Here is a 16,966-nt window from a genome sequence, read left to right on the forward strand (position 1 = left end):
AAAAGCAGCAAGCACCATCTTGAATGTCTTCCACTTTAGGGAGCTGCACAATACACCCAAAGGTGGTACAAAGTAGGTGGCGCAGCCGTAAATTCCGGAGAATATCTGGGAATCCCAAACCCCTGTATCATATTTCAAAAGATCTCAATGCTCCATTTTCATACAGGTCATCCAGCATAGAAACCTTGGGGAGACCTTTGTCAGCTGGCTGTGTAACTCCATATAAATGATTTAGCTACAAATGTTAGTAGCTTATTAATATATTATTTAAATATGTCCACAGTAAATTAAGGCATATTTTCATAGGATAATAATGTAGGTTAATAACCCATAAGAGTTGTTGTTGTTGTTGTTTTTTGTGTGTGTGTGTGTGAGCGTGTATTTATCACTTTGTGGGGACCAAATGTCCCCATAAGGATAGTAAAACCCGACATTTTTGACCTTGTGGGGACATTTTGTCGGTCCCCATGAGGAAAACAGCTTATAAATCATACTAAATTATGTTTTTTGAAAATGTAAAAATGCAGAAAGTTTTCTGTGAGGGTTAGGTTTAGGGGTAGGGTTAGGTTTAGGGGCTAGAATATAAAGTTTGTACAGTATAAAAACCATTATGTCTATGGAAAGTCCCCATAAAACATGGAAACACTACGTGTGTGTGTGTGTGTGTGTGTGTGTGTGTGTGTGAGCGTGTATTTATCACTTTGTGGGGACCAAATGTCCCCATAAGGATAGTAAAACCCGAAATGTTTGACCTTGTGGGGACATTTTGTCGGTCCCCATGAGGAAAACAGCTTATAAATCATACTAAATTATGTTTTTTGAAAATTTAAAAATGCAGAAAGTTTTCTGTGAGTGTTAGGTTTAGGGGTAGGGTTAGGTTTAGGGGATAGAATATAAAGTTTGTACAGTATAAAAACCATTATGTCTATGGAAAGTCCCCATAAAACATGGAAACATTACGTGTGTGTGTGTGTGTGTGTGTGTGTGTGTGTGTGTGTGTGTGTGTGTGTGTGTGTGTGAGCGTGTATTTATCACTTTGTGGGGACCAAATGTCCCCATAAGGATAGTAAAACCCGAAATGTTTGACCTTGTGGGGACATTTTGTCGGTCCCCATGAGGAAAACAGCTTATAAATCATACTAAATTATGTTTTTTGAAAATTTAAAAATGCAGAAAGTTTTCTGTGAGTGTTAGGTTTAGGGGTAGGGTTAGGTTTAGGGGATAGAATATAAAGTTTGTACAGTATAAAAACCATTATGTCTATGGAAAGTCCCCATAAAACATGGAAACACTACGTGTGTGTGTGTGTGTTTGGCAATTATGCTAATTTGGTGATATGCTAAGTCAGGATGGCAGGTAAAAAAAGAAAGGTGGACATTAGGAGCTACTTTACAACAAGTCTAAGTCACTTTAAATATTTTCTCAGTTGCTAATGTGTAGTTAACAATAATGGTAGTAATAATAATACTTCTCATATATGTTGGGGTGGCTGTGGCTCAGTTGGTAGAGTAGGTTGGCCACTAATTGCAGAATTGGGGGTTCAAATCCCTTCCCACATGACTCCACATGCCGAAGTGTCCTTAGGCAAGACACTCCCAATGGCAGGCTAGCACCTTGCATGGTGTGAATGGGTGAATGTGTCACAGTGTAAAGCGCTTTGAATACCGTTAAGGTTAAAAAGGCTCTATATAAGTGCAGACCATTTTCCATGTTTTTCCCCACTGATCATATGACATGCATCAATGTGTTATTTTGTCAGGTCATGTGACAGAAGCAGTCCTGCCAGATAGTAGCTCAGACAGAGCAGGAAGGGAGGCAGGTGGAGAGGCAGGGTCACAGGTGAGGTCGAACAATGACGTGGTGATATGTTAAAAGTGAGATTCAGTATGGTGACAAATGTTAGGCTGATGATGTACTGTATGGTTCATCAATGTGTGTTTGAAATTAGAGATTTGAATAGGCACATGTTGTGGTCTCATTGTTCATATGGCATTCATCAATGTGTTATTTTATCAGGTGACAGAAGCAGTCCTGCCAGGTAGTAGCTCAGACAGAGCAGGAAGAGAAGCAGATGAGGCCAAGGCTTGTTATAACCAGGGGTCGAGAGAGGGATGCGAGGGGATGCCATCCCCCTTGTTGCATTAAATATGAAAAAGCATCCTCTTTGTAAAACCACCATCCCCCCTTACCATCCCCTTTAGATAATTTGTGTTGTATTGCTAATCAAGTAAAATATAAAATGTTCTACATCTGATAAATAACAGACTTTAAATAACGGTGTTATGAACAATTAACGAGGCAGACGAGGAGATGCGGATCCAAACGCAGTTTGAGTTTATTTGACCAGAAAACACAAAATGAACAACCCACGATGGGGAAAAGAAACATAAACTAAGTAAGCTGACCAGGGTAGACACGAACAGGGCACTAGGACGAGAAGCACATGCCAGGACAACATCAAACAACGATCGACAAAGACTGAACAAAGACACGGGGTATAAATACACAAACAAGGGAAAAAGGGGCCAATGAACGAACAGAACTCAAACAAGATAATAAGGTGATTAACAGAAGCAAACGGCAAACTAATGAGGGCAGGTGAAAACAATGACAGGGAACACGAATGCTAACAGAGGACTATGGAGTTACATAACGGACTAAAGTGAAAACTAAGAAGTGCAAAAGTGACAAGATGGAAAACAAGAGGGCAACAGTGAAACAAGACAGGGTAACCATAACAAACGGTCTCAAGTCATTGCATTTAAGTCCTGAGTCAATTCCCAAGTCAAGACAGGCAAGTCCCAAGTCAAGTCCCATGTCAATTCCCAAGTCAAGGCAGGCAAGTCCTCAAGTCTTAAACAAGTAATTAGTGCGCGTTGCCCAAATTAGTATCAGAGTATTAAATAAATATTTTATCTAGAAGGCTTTTAAAATATGTTCATCACTTTGCAGCTTAACCTGTTGATGATACGCACCTCCTTTTTGAGCACAAACCATGACAATGACATACCTGAACTTAAATGGTTGTATTTGTACTGGACCCTTTGGAGTATGGACACAGTTGTAGTATCTTTTTAAAGAAGACACTTTGGGCTTTTTTTTCAGAATTAATATATGTTGTTATTTTTTAAAGTTAGAGAAGCTGAAGTTTATAGTAATGGAAATATTTTGTACTGAACATGTTTTTATAATCTAAAAAAACAATAATAAAAGTACCAAGACAGCCCAGAAATACAATGTTCTCAAAGCCACAAGTCTAAAGAAGTTATGTTTCAAATTGGAAGATGATCTAACAAAAAAATTAGGTTTCTGCAAGCTTTTTTCTCTGAAAAAAATCACTGGCCAGAGTACAGAGTAAAATTAAGGCTCTGCCTTTCAAGACAGCACAAAATCTGACTGTACTGCTTGGTTATTATGAATAAAAACTATGCCACATTTTTTAAATAGACTTTGGAGACAGGCTAATATTGTTTATGAGACTCTAATATATAAGATAATATACAGTTATAGATGGTAAATTATATATTAAATGTAAGCAGAGTGACGTCACTACCATGTGCAGGCGATTGCGTATCAACAGGTTAACTTCATTTGAGCTGAGGTATAGACTATTTTTCTATCTCAGTTCAATTTGTTTTCCTTAGGATGTGCTTGAAAGTTTCAAGTGTGTCATAAACGTAAGGAAAAGCAGTGATTTTATTTATTGGTAACAGAGTAAAAAAAAAGAAAAAATCATTCTATAAAAATAGAAGTGCTATTTTTACGACACTGCATGTGTGAGAGAGAGAATGTGTCAGTGAGTGTTTATTTTTTATTTATGTTATTTGCACCTCAAGGAGATAGATTAACAAAAACATGTGAGAGAGGAAATGTATTTGCAGAACAAAACAACTGTTACCACACATTACAAGTGTGTATATGTGTGTATGTGTTTGTGTTTGTGTATGTGTGTGTGTGTGTGTGTGTGTATGTGTGTTTGTGTGTGTGTGTGTGTGAAATATAAGGCAGAAACATGGATACAGAATAACCCAGAAAGACAGTCATATAGAACTGCTGCTGCTACTTACCATTCTTTAGATTTGAGAGAGGGAAAGAGTGTAAATGTGAGTCAGTGAGTGAATATTTGAGTTATTGAGGGTAACTGTTCTATTCTTTGGGCCCTATGATACCTAAAGATCATAGGGCCCAAAAGTCTGTCAGTCATTTGTGCACGATGGGGCCCCTGAGCACTAGAGGCAGGCACTGCCAAGACCCTGATGTCCACTCAAAATAGTGCAGGAAGTGTTTTCATGTTCATAGCCCAGAACAAGAGAGCATTCTGTCCTTCAGAAATATCAAGGTAGTGTAGTGAAAAATCACTCAACATCTTTGGGATTTTGATTTCAGAAGAATAGACTTTATTATCATACAATAAAGCCTTTTTGCCTGCAGAACAACCACAACAACAACTAAAGCATCTCTGAGTTTTGGTTCACTTAAATACAGTCCTCTAACAAGGTGGGGCTATTCCTATGCTTTAACCCTGGTCAGCTTATTTTGAGAAGTGGACAGGAGACACCTGCCTCACCATATATTTTCTCAGCAGTTATGAGAGCACATATATGAGGCTATTCCTGTTCCTGCACATACCTTCAAATAGTCACACATATGTTGAGCACACATTCCATCATGACCACAGGCCTTTACACACACACAGTAAACTGCATGTTTGCCCGTCAGAAATAACTGTGGTACAAATCAACAAGGTTTACATTGATTACACCTTATTAATGTATACTTAACTTGATAAAAATACACCACAGTAGTGACTTAGCTCTTGTGCTGGAGTGGTCCCAGTGGACTTCCTTGGTCTCATACGATATACTGCAAACAGTCCCTCCTCCTGTTCAGGCTGCTGACCCTCTTGTTCCCTATCAAAAAGCTACACTTTGATGCTGCACTGATTTAACACTTTGGGAACGTCTTTAGGAGTGACCAGCTGTGAATGTGAGCAACACGTCAATGAAAATGACTAAAATGTATAGCCTCCGCTGGTGACATCATTAGGATGGTAAAGGGGCTGTAAATAGATGCGCTACAGGTGCATCGTCGGATCTTTTGTCTTCAGATCACTCTGTGTTCGTGTGCTTCTTGACTGTCAGAACTTTCTATTTTCGACTGTTAGGAGATTGGCAGTGCACAGAAACCTTTCGCTTTTCTAAAAAAAAAAAAAGAAGAATGACTGATAAACAAGGCAAGCGGTGTTCCCATGTTTACGCTCTATGGCTGAGAGGGACACACACCAGTTTTGTTTTGTGTGTTTGGGGAAGAGCATGCTGCTCTTGTGGTGGGGCAGGGTGGGTGGGAGCATTGCGATCAACACTCGTCTTGCTTACTTCCGAGAGTCAGTGCCCACTCTTCCATCGTGGGTCTCTCGTACGGATCTGGCTTTCCCTTGATCCTGAAGCGTGCTCTGGCGCCTCTTTGGTTCATGAGGGGGACCTTGGATCTCTTGAGTCTGCGGACTTCGAGCTACCCACCTCTGAGCATTTCAGGCACAATAATAAAGTGGCAGAAGAGACACTTGCGGGTTATCTCTCGCCTGGCTCGGCATAATCACTATTTTTAGACCCACTCTTCCCACAAAGCCATGCAGGACCACCTCTATGCTTGTGGGGAAGGCTTATCAGGCTGCAGGTCAGGCTGGTGCTGCCCTGCACACTGTCAGTGCTACAGGCGTACAAGGCTGACATGTTGAAGGTCACCACGGTCAACAAAGCGGCTTTCTCAGAGCTTCGTCCAACCACAGACCGGTCACTCCGCATGACCAATCAGATCGCAGCTTGGCTGCTTTGGTCAGCACTGAGAGACACTTATGGCTTAACCTATCGGGCATCAGAGACAAGGACAAAACTTTCCTTCTCCCTGCCCCAGTCCTTCTAGACGGGAGGCTCAAAAACAAAGCGTGGCGAATCATGCTCCCCCTCGTAAAGACTGGGGGCTGGTTCATCGCCTCCAATGCAAGACCTCAGGGCAGTTATAAAAAAAAAAATAAATAAATAAACCCTCACAGTTTTGCACCCAGCTTTGTGGGGGTAGCCCCCCTTGGGACAGGTCATGTAAAACATCCACCTGTACCCTCCCAATACCGACACGAAACCGCTCCATTCCCGCCGCCTCTGGTGTTGTTGGAGTTAGTAGTTTCCAGCGAAATGTTGGATGTTCTGTTGCTTCCTGCCTTAGTCCAGGACACGGGACACTTGACATCCCCTCAACAGGAATTGTCATAATCGATGCCCATCTCAGAGAACCTGGCAGTCTGAAACTACTGCCAGGTGGTTCTATGTGGGTCCTAAGAACAGTAGAAAAAGGCTACAGAATTTAATTTGTTCGCCATCCTTCACGTTTCAATGGCGTGGTTCCCATTACCGTGAAACCGGAGCAATGTTTTACAGTGGAAAGAACTGCAAAATCTCTTGGTTAAAGGGGCCATAGAATATGTTCCCCTTCCAGAGAGAGAGTCAGGTTACTACAGCAGATACTTCCTGGTTCCCAAGAAGGATGGGGATTGCGTCGATCTTTGACCTTCGAGGCTTGAATCGCTCCTAGGGAGTTCAAGTTCAAGATGCTAACAGTCAAGACACAGATATGCATTGGGTTTCCAACATTGAAATGACTGTTTAGCCCTCATAATGCATGCAAACATGTTGTAATGCTGCATTTTGACTGGTAATTGTTTCTTTTGCAATGCATATCTAACTTCTAGTGACATTAGTGAAAAGTCATGTTCCCTTTACAAAAAACTTCACTATGATGCTGCGCTTTGCTAAGCACTTTTGGGAACAATCCTGCATTGTGACCAGCAGTGAATATGTGTGTAACACGTCAATGAGTATTGACTGGAATTTATAGCCTCGGCTGGTAAGATCATTAGATGCACCTTAAATAGACAAAGAAGCCTTTTCTGAACTTCGTCGGGCCACAGATTTATCTCTCCGTGCGACCAATGCCATTGGTCAGTCTATGTCCGCTTTAGTCAGCACGGAGAGGCATTTATGGCTTAACCTTTCGGGCATCAAGGATAAGGACAGAGTTTTTCCACTCGATGCCCCGGTTTTGCCTTCCGGTCTCTTCGGAGATGCCATGAATACGGTTATCTCCAGATTCCAGGAGGCGAAAAGCCATGAGGAAGCCTTCGGGCAGTTTTTTCCTTGCCACACTCTGCTAGGCAGAGCGTGGCGAGTCATGCTCCCCCTCGTAAAGACTGGGGACAGGCTCATCGCCCTCAGCAGCCCCCGTAGCAGGACCTCATGGTCGTGATTTCTAAAACAAAGAAACCCTGACGGTCTTGTACCCAGCCTTGTGGGGGTGGTTCCTCTCGGGACGGGGCGCGTGTACCATCCACTTCGGCCCTCCCGATACCCTCACGAAACCTCTTCACTCCCGCCGCCTTTGGTGTTTCGGGTGACAGCAAGAGTTCCAACAAAGAGTTGGGTGTACCGTTGCTTCCTCCCTTTATCCAGGACGCGGAACACTCGACATCCCCTCAACAGGAAGTGTCAAAATTGATACCCATCTGAGAGAACCTGGCAGCGTGGAAACTTCTGCCAGGCATTTCTATGTGGGTTCTGAACACAGTAGAAAGAGGCTACTGAATAAAATTCGCTCGCCGCCCTCCGCGTTTCAACGGCGTGGTTCCCAATACCGTGAAAATGAAGCAGACACGTCTACTGTGGAAAGAGCTGCAAAATCTCTTGGTCAAAGGGGCCATGAACGTGTTCCCCTTCCAGAGAAAGAGTCAGGCTATTACAGCAGATACTTCCTGATCCCCAAGAAGGAGGGGGTTGCATCCGATTTTAGATCTTTGAGGCTTGATCCGTTCGGTCAGGGTGTTGAAGTTCAAGATGCTAACTGTCAAGTCGTTTGTGTCTCAGATCCAACATTACGATTGGCTGATCACGATCGATCTCATGGACGCATATTTCCATATTGGAATTCTGCCACGCACACGAAGTTCCTGAGGTTCGCTTTCGGGGACGAAGCCTTCCAGTATCGGGTTCTTCCATTCGGCCTAGCCCTATCACCCATACATTCACGAAATGCATGGATGCAGCACTGGCTCCTTCGCGACTCAGGGGCATCCGCATTCTGAATTAAAAAGACGACTGGCTGATCTTAGCGCAGCTCCAAGAACTGGCAGTTCAGCACAGGGATATTGTCTTAGCTCATCTGGTTTAATTGAAAGTTAAGTGAATTCTTATTGAAAATGAGTCCAAACAGCTTTTTAAGTCTAAAATATTGCTTTTGGGCTGTTTAGAGCTGTTTCGTGAAGTTTGCATAGTTCTGTGCTGGCATTCAGTTTCCTCCATTAAAATGACTGTTTAGCCCTCATTATGCATACAAACATGTTGTAATGCTGCATTTTGACAGGTAATTGTTTCTTTTGCAGTGCATTCTAACTTCTAGTGACATTACAGGAAAGTCATGTTTAATTGAAAGTTAGGTGAATTCTTATTGAAAATGACTCCAAACAGCTTTTTAAGTTTAAAATATTGCTTTTGGGCTGTTTAGAGCTGTTTCCTGAAAATTGCATGGTTGTGTGCTGGAATTCAGTTTCCATCATTAAAATGACTGTTTAACCCTCATAATGCATACAAACATGTTGTAATGCTGCATTATGACAGGTACTTGTTTCTTTTGCAATGCATGTCTAACTTCTAGTGACAATACAGGAAAGTCATTTTTAAATGAAAGTTGTGATAAAGGGAGGTATGTAACTTTCAATTCAAAGAACCAAACAATGGGTTTTGTGTTCAAGATGATTTTATTCACTGTTTTGTCTCACACATGTCTCGAGTGAAAGGTGCACATTTCATTGCGACTCATGTTTGTCGGGCTTAGCCTTCTGTGCCTGTAAATGAGAAAAGGTAAATTATATAAATGAGCTGTTTGTTAATGGTGAATCTTTGTCTTACCTTCTTCCTGAAACTTCCTAATAGGAGGGGCTCGCCAACAGGAAGCCTGATTTATACCTTCCCAAAGGAGGAGGAGTTTAAGTATTGAAAATGTTGAATTGTATTACATTGAATGCATGTTTTTTAAGATCCTCGTTGGTTTTCATGATGAAAATAGAGCTTGATAACGAGGATGCTAATATTCATGTTTGAATGTTGATATTATAAATAAGTTCTGTAGATTGTATTTAAGACAGCCTTGCCATTGGTATGTTTGAATTTGAGGGGAGGAGCCTCAACTATAAAGAGTCTAATTGTTTGGACAAAAAGGAAAAAAAAGAAAATGAAGGGTGACCGTTGGGCCAGTAGCCAACGTGTTTGATGTTTTTCATGTAAATATTATTTTGTTATGTTTTTTTTTGTTTTTGTTTTTTTTCCCCTGTATTGGAATTTTGGTGGATGGAACCCTGTAACACTGTTTGGAGCATGCCCTGACAAGAAAATTAAATCATCTTTGAGAGACTTCAGAGTTTTTACTTTTTCTTACTGCCTGCCTAGCCACAGCTAAGACTATCTTACCACAAAAGTTAAGTGAATTCTTATTGAAAATGACTCCAAACAGCTTTTTAAGTTTAAATTAATTCTTTTGGGCTGTTTCATGAAGTTTGCATAGTTGTGTGCTGGCATTCAGTTTACACCATTAAAATGACTGTTTAGCCCTCATACTGCATGCAAACATTTTGTAATGCTGCATTATGACTGGTAATAGTTTCTTTTGCAATGCATGTCTAACTTCTAGTGACATTACAGAAAAGTCACGTTTAATTGAACTAAGTGAATTCTTATTAAAAATTACTCCAAACAGCTTTTTATGTTTAAAATATGGCTTTTGGGCTGTTTCGTTAAGTTTTCATAGTTGTGTGCTGGCATTCAGTTTCAACCATTATAATGACTGTTTAGCCCTCATAATGCATGCAAACATGTTGAAATGATGCATTTTGACTGGTAATTGTTTCCTCCATTAAAATGACTGTTTAGCCCTCATAATGCTTGCAAACATGTTGTAATGCTGCATTATGACTGGTAATAGTTTCTTTTGCAATACATGTCTAACTTCTAGTGACATTACAGAAAAGTCATGTTTAATTGAAAGTTAAGTGAATTCTTATTGAAAATAACTCCAAACAGCTTTTAAGTTTAAAATATTGCTTTTGGGCTGTTTAGAGCTGTTTTGTGAAGTTTGCATAGTTGTGTGATGGCATTCAGTTTCCACCTTTAAAATGACTGTTCAGCCCTCATAAGGCATGCAAACATGTTGTAATGCTAAAATTTTGACAGGTAATTGTTTATTTTGCAATGCATGTCTAACTTCTAGTGATATAACAGAAAAGTCACGTTTAATTGAATGCTCAGAAGTATAAGAAATATAAGGACTGGCTGGCCCAGCCGGGGCCTTCTCTCTATTTTTCTCCCCTGTAAAAGGAACAAAATCGTTCGACTGGGGGCCAAATATATATGGTCCAAGCTGGGGGGTGTCCCTCCAAAGAGGAGGACATCGCGGAGACCACACCTGGCCCCGAGAGGGGGGGGGTTTAGGTGGAATACACACACGGTCTTAACGGCTAGCAGCGGAAGCACATCGTGTGGAACGGCGTCGTGGTAGACCCTACTCAAAGGTGGGGAGGGGTACTACAATCATGGCGACCCAGGGCAGAGGGCCCTCTGTCCAAGGAAGACGCGGTTTGCTGGTTGGGAAACCATTTTGCGGGGTATACATCACACGGGGTTGCCGAAGGGGACAACAAGCACATGTGGAGCACTTACCTCAGTATGGGGGCCTAGTCGGCAGCGAGCCTCTCCGAAGACTTGACGGCTGCTAGGCTAGGGAGGAAGAACGTCCAGGGTTCACACTTCCTGCGAACGCAACTCGGCGCTATGCACAAGCGATACACCCGGCCAGCTGACCCCAACTTACCAGTTTGTGTCACCTGATAACACACGGGACGAAACTGGCTCAACCCTGAGGTTATAGAACCTCGCAGGTGGTTAGGTGTTAGGTGTTGCCCAACCCGCGGCTCTACATATGTCTGCTAGAGAGGCGCCATGGGACAACGCCCATGAAGCCGCAACGCCCCTGGTAGAATGGGCTCGTAGGCCAGCAGGGGGCGGAACGTGCTGGGCGTGGTATGCCATCATGATGGCATCGACGACCCAGTGGGCGATCCTCTGTTTGGAGACAGCGCTTCCCTTCCGCTGTCCGCCAAAGCAAACAAAGAGCTGCTCGAAGCTTCTAAAGCTCTGCGTGCGGTCCAAGTAGATGCGAAGAGCACGCACCGGACACAGCAACGTAAAGGTTGGGTCTGCCTCCTCCAGGGGCAGCGCTTGCAGGTTCACTAAAGGGGGTCGTGGTAACCTTGGGCACGTAGCCCGGTCGGGATCTCAGGATGACGTGAGAGTAAGCCGGACCGAACTCTAGGCACAGTTCGCTAACAGAGAACGCCTGCAGGTCCCCTACCCTCTTGATGGAGGTGAGCGCCGTCAGGAGGGCGGTCTTCAGAGAGAGCGCCTTTAGCTCTGCTGACTCAAGGGGCTTGAAAGGAGCTCCCCGAAGGCCCCAAAGGACCACGGAGAGGTCCCACGAGGGAACGAGGCGTGGCCTGGGGGGGTTGAACCTCCTCGTGCCTCTCAGGAACCTGATGATCAAATCGTGCTTCCCTAAATACTTACCTTCCACTGCATCGTGATGTGCCGATATAGCGGCTACATACACCTTCAAGGTGGAGGGGGACAGCCGTCCCTCTAACCTTTCCTGCAGAAAGGAAAGCACTGATTGCGCAGCAACTGCGCATCTCTGGGGGTCTTCACCACGGGAAGAACACCACTGAGCAAACAGCCACTTCAGGCCGTAAATACGCCTCGTTGAGGGGACTCTCGCCTGAGTGATCGTGTCTACCACCGCGGGTGGTAGGCCACCTAAGTCTACCGCGTCCCGTCCAAGGGCCAGAGATTCCAGAGGTCTGGTCGCGGGTGCCAGATGGTGCCCTGACCCTGAGAAAGAAGGTCCTTCCTGAGGGAAATTCGCCAGGGGGGGCTGTCGCGAGGAGCGTGAGGTCCGAGAACCAAATCCAGGAGGGGCCAATAAGGGGCCAATAAGGTCCTACCTGACTTTGCACAACGTCTGTGCAAGCAGGCTCACTGGGGGAAACGCATAATTGCGAAGCCCCGGGGGCCAGCTGTGTGCCAGGGCATCTGTGCCGAGGATGGCCTTGGTCAGACAGTACCAAAGTGGGCAATGGGAGGATTCCAGGGTCCTTAGAACAGGTCTACCTGCGCTTGGCCTAATCGACTCCAGATCAGCTCACACACGGCGCCCCAGCCCCGTTGAGAGGCATCTGTCGTGACCACGACATGCCTGGTGACCTGGCCTAGGGGAACTTCTGCCCACAAGAACGCTAGGTCTGACCAGGGGCTGAGAGATTGCTGAGAGCAACACGTCTGTGTGAAGAGGACGCGGTGTGTGCCGTGGCGCCATGCTCGTCTCTCGACTCGGGTCTGCAGCCAGTGCTGGAGTGGTCTCATGTGCATCAGCCCGAGAGGTGTAACCGTGGCTGATGATGCCATATGCCCCAGGAGCCTCTGAAAGGATTTCAGTGGGACCAACTTGTTCCGTCTGAACGTACGCAGACAGCTCAGCACTGACTGTGACACCAACATTGAGACCGAGTCCAACTCCATACCGAGAAAAGAGATGCTCGGACGAGCTTGCTCTTTTCCCAGTTAACCCGAAGCCCCAAGCGGCTGAGGTGCCTGAGCACCAAGTCCCTGTGAGCACACAACATGTCTCGTGAGTGAGCTAAGATTAGTGCAAGTCGTCGAGATAGTTGAGGATGCGGACGCCCCCTTCCCTCAGTGGGGCAAGGGATGCCTCTGCGACCTTCGTGAAGGCGCGAGGGGACAGGGACAGGCCGAAGGGGAGGACTTTGTACTGATATGCATGACCCTCGAAGGCAAACCGGAGGAAGGGTCTGTGCCAAGGAAGAATCGAGACATGAAAGTACGTGTCCTTCAGGTCTACCGCCGCGAACCAATCCAGATGCCGGACGCTCGCTAGAATGCGTCTCTTTGTAAGCATCTTGAACGGGAGTCTGTGCAGAGCCCGGTTCAGAACTCGCAGGTCGAGGATTGGCCGCAACCCGCCGCCTTTATTGGGTACGATGATGTAAAACCCCTTCTTCATCTTGGGTGGAGGGACAGGCTCTATCGCGCCCTTCTGTAGAAGGGAGGCGATTTCCGCACGTAAGGCAGCGGCGTTCTCGCCTCACACCGTGGTGGGGCAGATGTCGTTGAACCTGGGCGGGCGCCTGGCAAACTGAATCGCATAGCCGATTCGGACGGTCCTGATCAACCAACGCGAAGGGTTGGGGAGCGCGAGCCACGCCCCCAAACTCCGAGCGAGAGGGACCAAGGGGACTATAGCGTCGGACGTACCGGCAGGCGGGGCCTCGCGACGAAGCGGAGCCCGGGGTGCTGAGTCTAGGGACATCGAAGCACTTATGCAGCATTATTCCATGTTTGCATGCATTATGAAGGCTGAACAGTCATTATAATGTTGTAAACTTAATGCCAGCACACAACTATGCAAACTTAACAAAACAGCCCAAAAGCAATATTTTAAAAATAAAAAGCTGTTTGGAGTCATTTTCAATGAGAATTCACTTAACTTTCAATTAAACGTGACTTTTCTGTAATATCACTAGAAGTTAGACATGCATTGCAAAAGAAACAATTACCAGTCAAAATGCATAATTTCAACATGTTTGCATGCATTATGAGGGCTAAACAGTCATTATAATGTTGTAAACTTAATGCCAGCACACAACTATGCAAACTTAACAAAAAAGCCCAAAAGCAATATTTTAAAAATAAAAAGCTGTTTGGAGTCATTTTCAATGAGAATTCACTTAACTTTCAATTAAACGTGACTTTTCTGTAATATCACTAGAAGTTAGACATGCATTGCAAAAGAAACAATTACCAGTCAAAATGCAGCATTACAACATGTTTGCATGCATTATGAGGGATGAAGTCATTTTTAATGTTGTAAACTAAATGCCAACACACAACTATGCAAACTTAACGAAACAGCCCAAAAGCAATATTTTAAACTTAAAAAGCTGTTCCCTTTACTAAAAGCTTCACTATGATGCTGCGCTGCTAAGCGCTACGGGGAACAACCCTAGTTGTGACCGAGCTGAATAATGTGGGTAGCACGTCAATGAACATTGACCGGAATTTATAGCCTCGGCTGATGTAATCATTAGATGCACCTGCGGCCAGGCTATAAATGGATACGTCACCAGGTGTCGTCAAAAACTCTTTTTTCAGAGCGATTCTGTTGCTGTGTGTTTTACAAACCCTGTCAAAACTTTCTTTCCTCTGTTAGGAGTTAGAATTGGTTAGGCAGTGTGCAGTGAACCTTTCTCTTTTCTCTTCTGTTTAGAAAATATTATATATATATATATTTCAAAAAAAAGAAAACAAAAAAGAGAGAATGACTGAAAGCCGCAAACACTGCATAAGCTTTTGCTCTGTTTTTTTGGGGCGTAAGAGCACGCTGCTCTCGCGTTGCAGCAGGGCGGGTGCGAGCACTGCGATTTGCTTTAACAGGCTAAGTGCTTCGATCTCGCCTCGCTTGCTTCCGGGAGTCAGCACTCACGGAAAAAAAAAAAAAGATCGTTCGTGAGGCTCTTGCATGGATTTGGCTGAGGAGCAAGAGACGGGTTGATCCCTTTCTCACGCTCTCTCCCCAAATCCAGCTGGTCCTTCACATGCTCTCGAAGCGCGTTCCAACGATTCTTCGGATCATGAGGAGGATCGCGATTGCTCGATGTTGTTACTCGTGCGGCTGCCAGATTGGACTGGCCAGGCGAAAAGAGACCCCAAAGCCTCCAAATTAGGGGATAGATTTTATCTTCCAGTCTAAGAAAGGGAACGCCTCATGAGTCCCTTCCCTTCTTTGATAACCTCCATGAAGAGCTTTTTCGCTCATGGAGGAACCCCTAAAAAAAATAAAAATAAAAAACATATATATTTTCTTCCCATGTTCACGTACCCTCGACGTCATTATATTCGACTATCGTGGGTGCTGAGGCACGGGGGTATTCAGTGAAGCCACAGGTTGAAGAGACGCTTGCGGGCTATCTCTCGCCGGGCTCGGCATCTTCACTTAAGAAGCCCTCTCTCCCCTCAAAGCCTTGTAGGACAACCTCCACTTTAGTTGGAAGGGCTTATCAAGCAGCAGGTCAGGCTGGTGCTGCTCTGCACACTATGCTGTTTTACAGGCGTACCAGGCTGACCTCCTGGATGACCTGAGTGTGGGTTGACGAGCAAGCCTCACACCTGCCTCGCCTCCTGTCTAAAGGGAGGCTCAAAAGCAAAGCATGGCGAGTCGTGCTCCTCCTCCCAGGGATTGGGGACAGTCTCGCCACCCTCGCCAGCCCCCGAAGCAAGACCTCAGGACTATAATTTCTAGTAAGAGAAAACCCTGACGGTCTTGCGCCTAGATTAGGGGGTAGCTCCCCTCGGGACGGGGCGCGTGCTTCACTTCACCCCTCCCGGTATCCCCTCGAAGCCCCTCCATTCCCGCCACATCTTGGTGTTTCGGGTTGCTGAGGCTTCCGTCAAAATTGGGTGTTTTTGCTGTTCCTGCATTTTATTCAGGATGCGAAACACTCGACAACCCCTCAACAGGAAGTGTTAAAATTTAATACCATCTCAGAGATCCTGGCAGCGTAGAAACATCTGCCAGATATATTCTTTTCTGTGGGTCTTATAAGGGTGTCATTCACTCGCCGCTTTTCCGTGTTTCAACGGTGTGTTCTCACTACCGTAAACCGGATTTCTTTTTTATGTAAAAAAAAAAAAACTCAATCTCCTGGTTAAAGGGGCCATGGTATGTGTTCCCCTTCCAGAGAGAGAGTTAGGTTTTACACTAAATACTTCCCGTTTCCCATGGAGGGTGAGGGGTGGTGTCTGGCTTAGATCTTAAAGCTTGAACTCATAACACTGTCTATCGGGGCATCGTATGGAGTTCAATCACAATGTGGGCACAACTGTCTCCCGCTAGGATTGAGTCCATTCAGATCACCCTGAGCAAAGTCAGGCTAGGTAAAGGTTGCACTGTTATCAGTATCAACGATCTCCAGGTCTCAGGGCAACAGCGTCCACGGTGATCCCTCTGGACCTTCTGCTCATGAGACCGTTTTTGTTGTGGCCAAAAGCCAGGGGATTTATTCCAAGGGTCAAGACCCCTAGGCTAAAAAGGGTTACGCGCCTCAGGCTTCGTTCCCTTTCTATGTGGTTCAGACCCCGGTTTTCTGCCTTGGGTCCCACTCTACGCCTCCCTGATGGGCGGGGTAGCGGCCTTAAGTGGTCGTCCAGCTTAAGGGGATAGGAGGGTCATCAGCTTGGTTGTCACAGTCACTGTCTCGGGTTTATAGCTGTATTTCTGGCCCTGAAATACCTCCTCCTGAGGCTGCCATGTCTTGGTGCGGGTGGACAATACAGCGGTAGCCTCTTACATAAATCATCAAGGAGACCCATGTTCTTGTCAGCTGTATTTCTGACACGTCGGATTCTCCTTAGGGCCCAGGGCGAGCTCCTGTCACTCAGGTCAGTTATATCCCTGGATGCCCGTATATGGGAGCAGATTTACGGTCCAGACAGAAAATACCAACGGGGGAGTTAAGAACTCCACCCTAAGGCGGTAGTTGCCCAGAGTTCGCCAGCAAGGGATTTTGCCTGTTACTGATAGCACCGCGCTGGCCGAACAGGGCTGGGTTCTCGGAGCTAATCACTTCCCTCGACGGCTCGCCTTGGGCGATTCCGAACAGGAAGGATCTTCTATCTCAGGCACAGGGCAATCATCCCTGCCCCGAATTGTGGAATCTTTCATGTTTGGCCCCTAAGGGAACCAACTGAGGGACACAGGGCTCTCTCCTGAGTTTATCGAGACCTTTTTAAATGCCGGGCTT

Source organism: Xyrauchen texanus, chromosome 14, assembly GCF_025860055.1.
Source record: "Xyrauchen texanus isolate HMW12.3.18 chromosome 14, RBS_HiC_50CHRs, whole genome shotgun sequence".
NCBI classification, from domain to species: Eukaryota; Metazoa; Chordata; class Actinopteri; order Cypriniformes; family Catostomidae; genus Xyrauchen; species Xyrauchen texanus.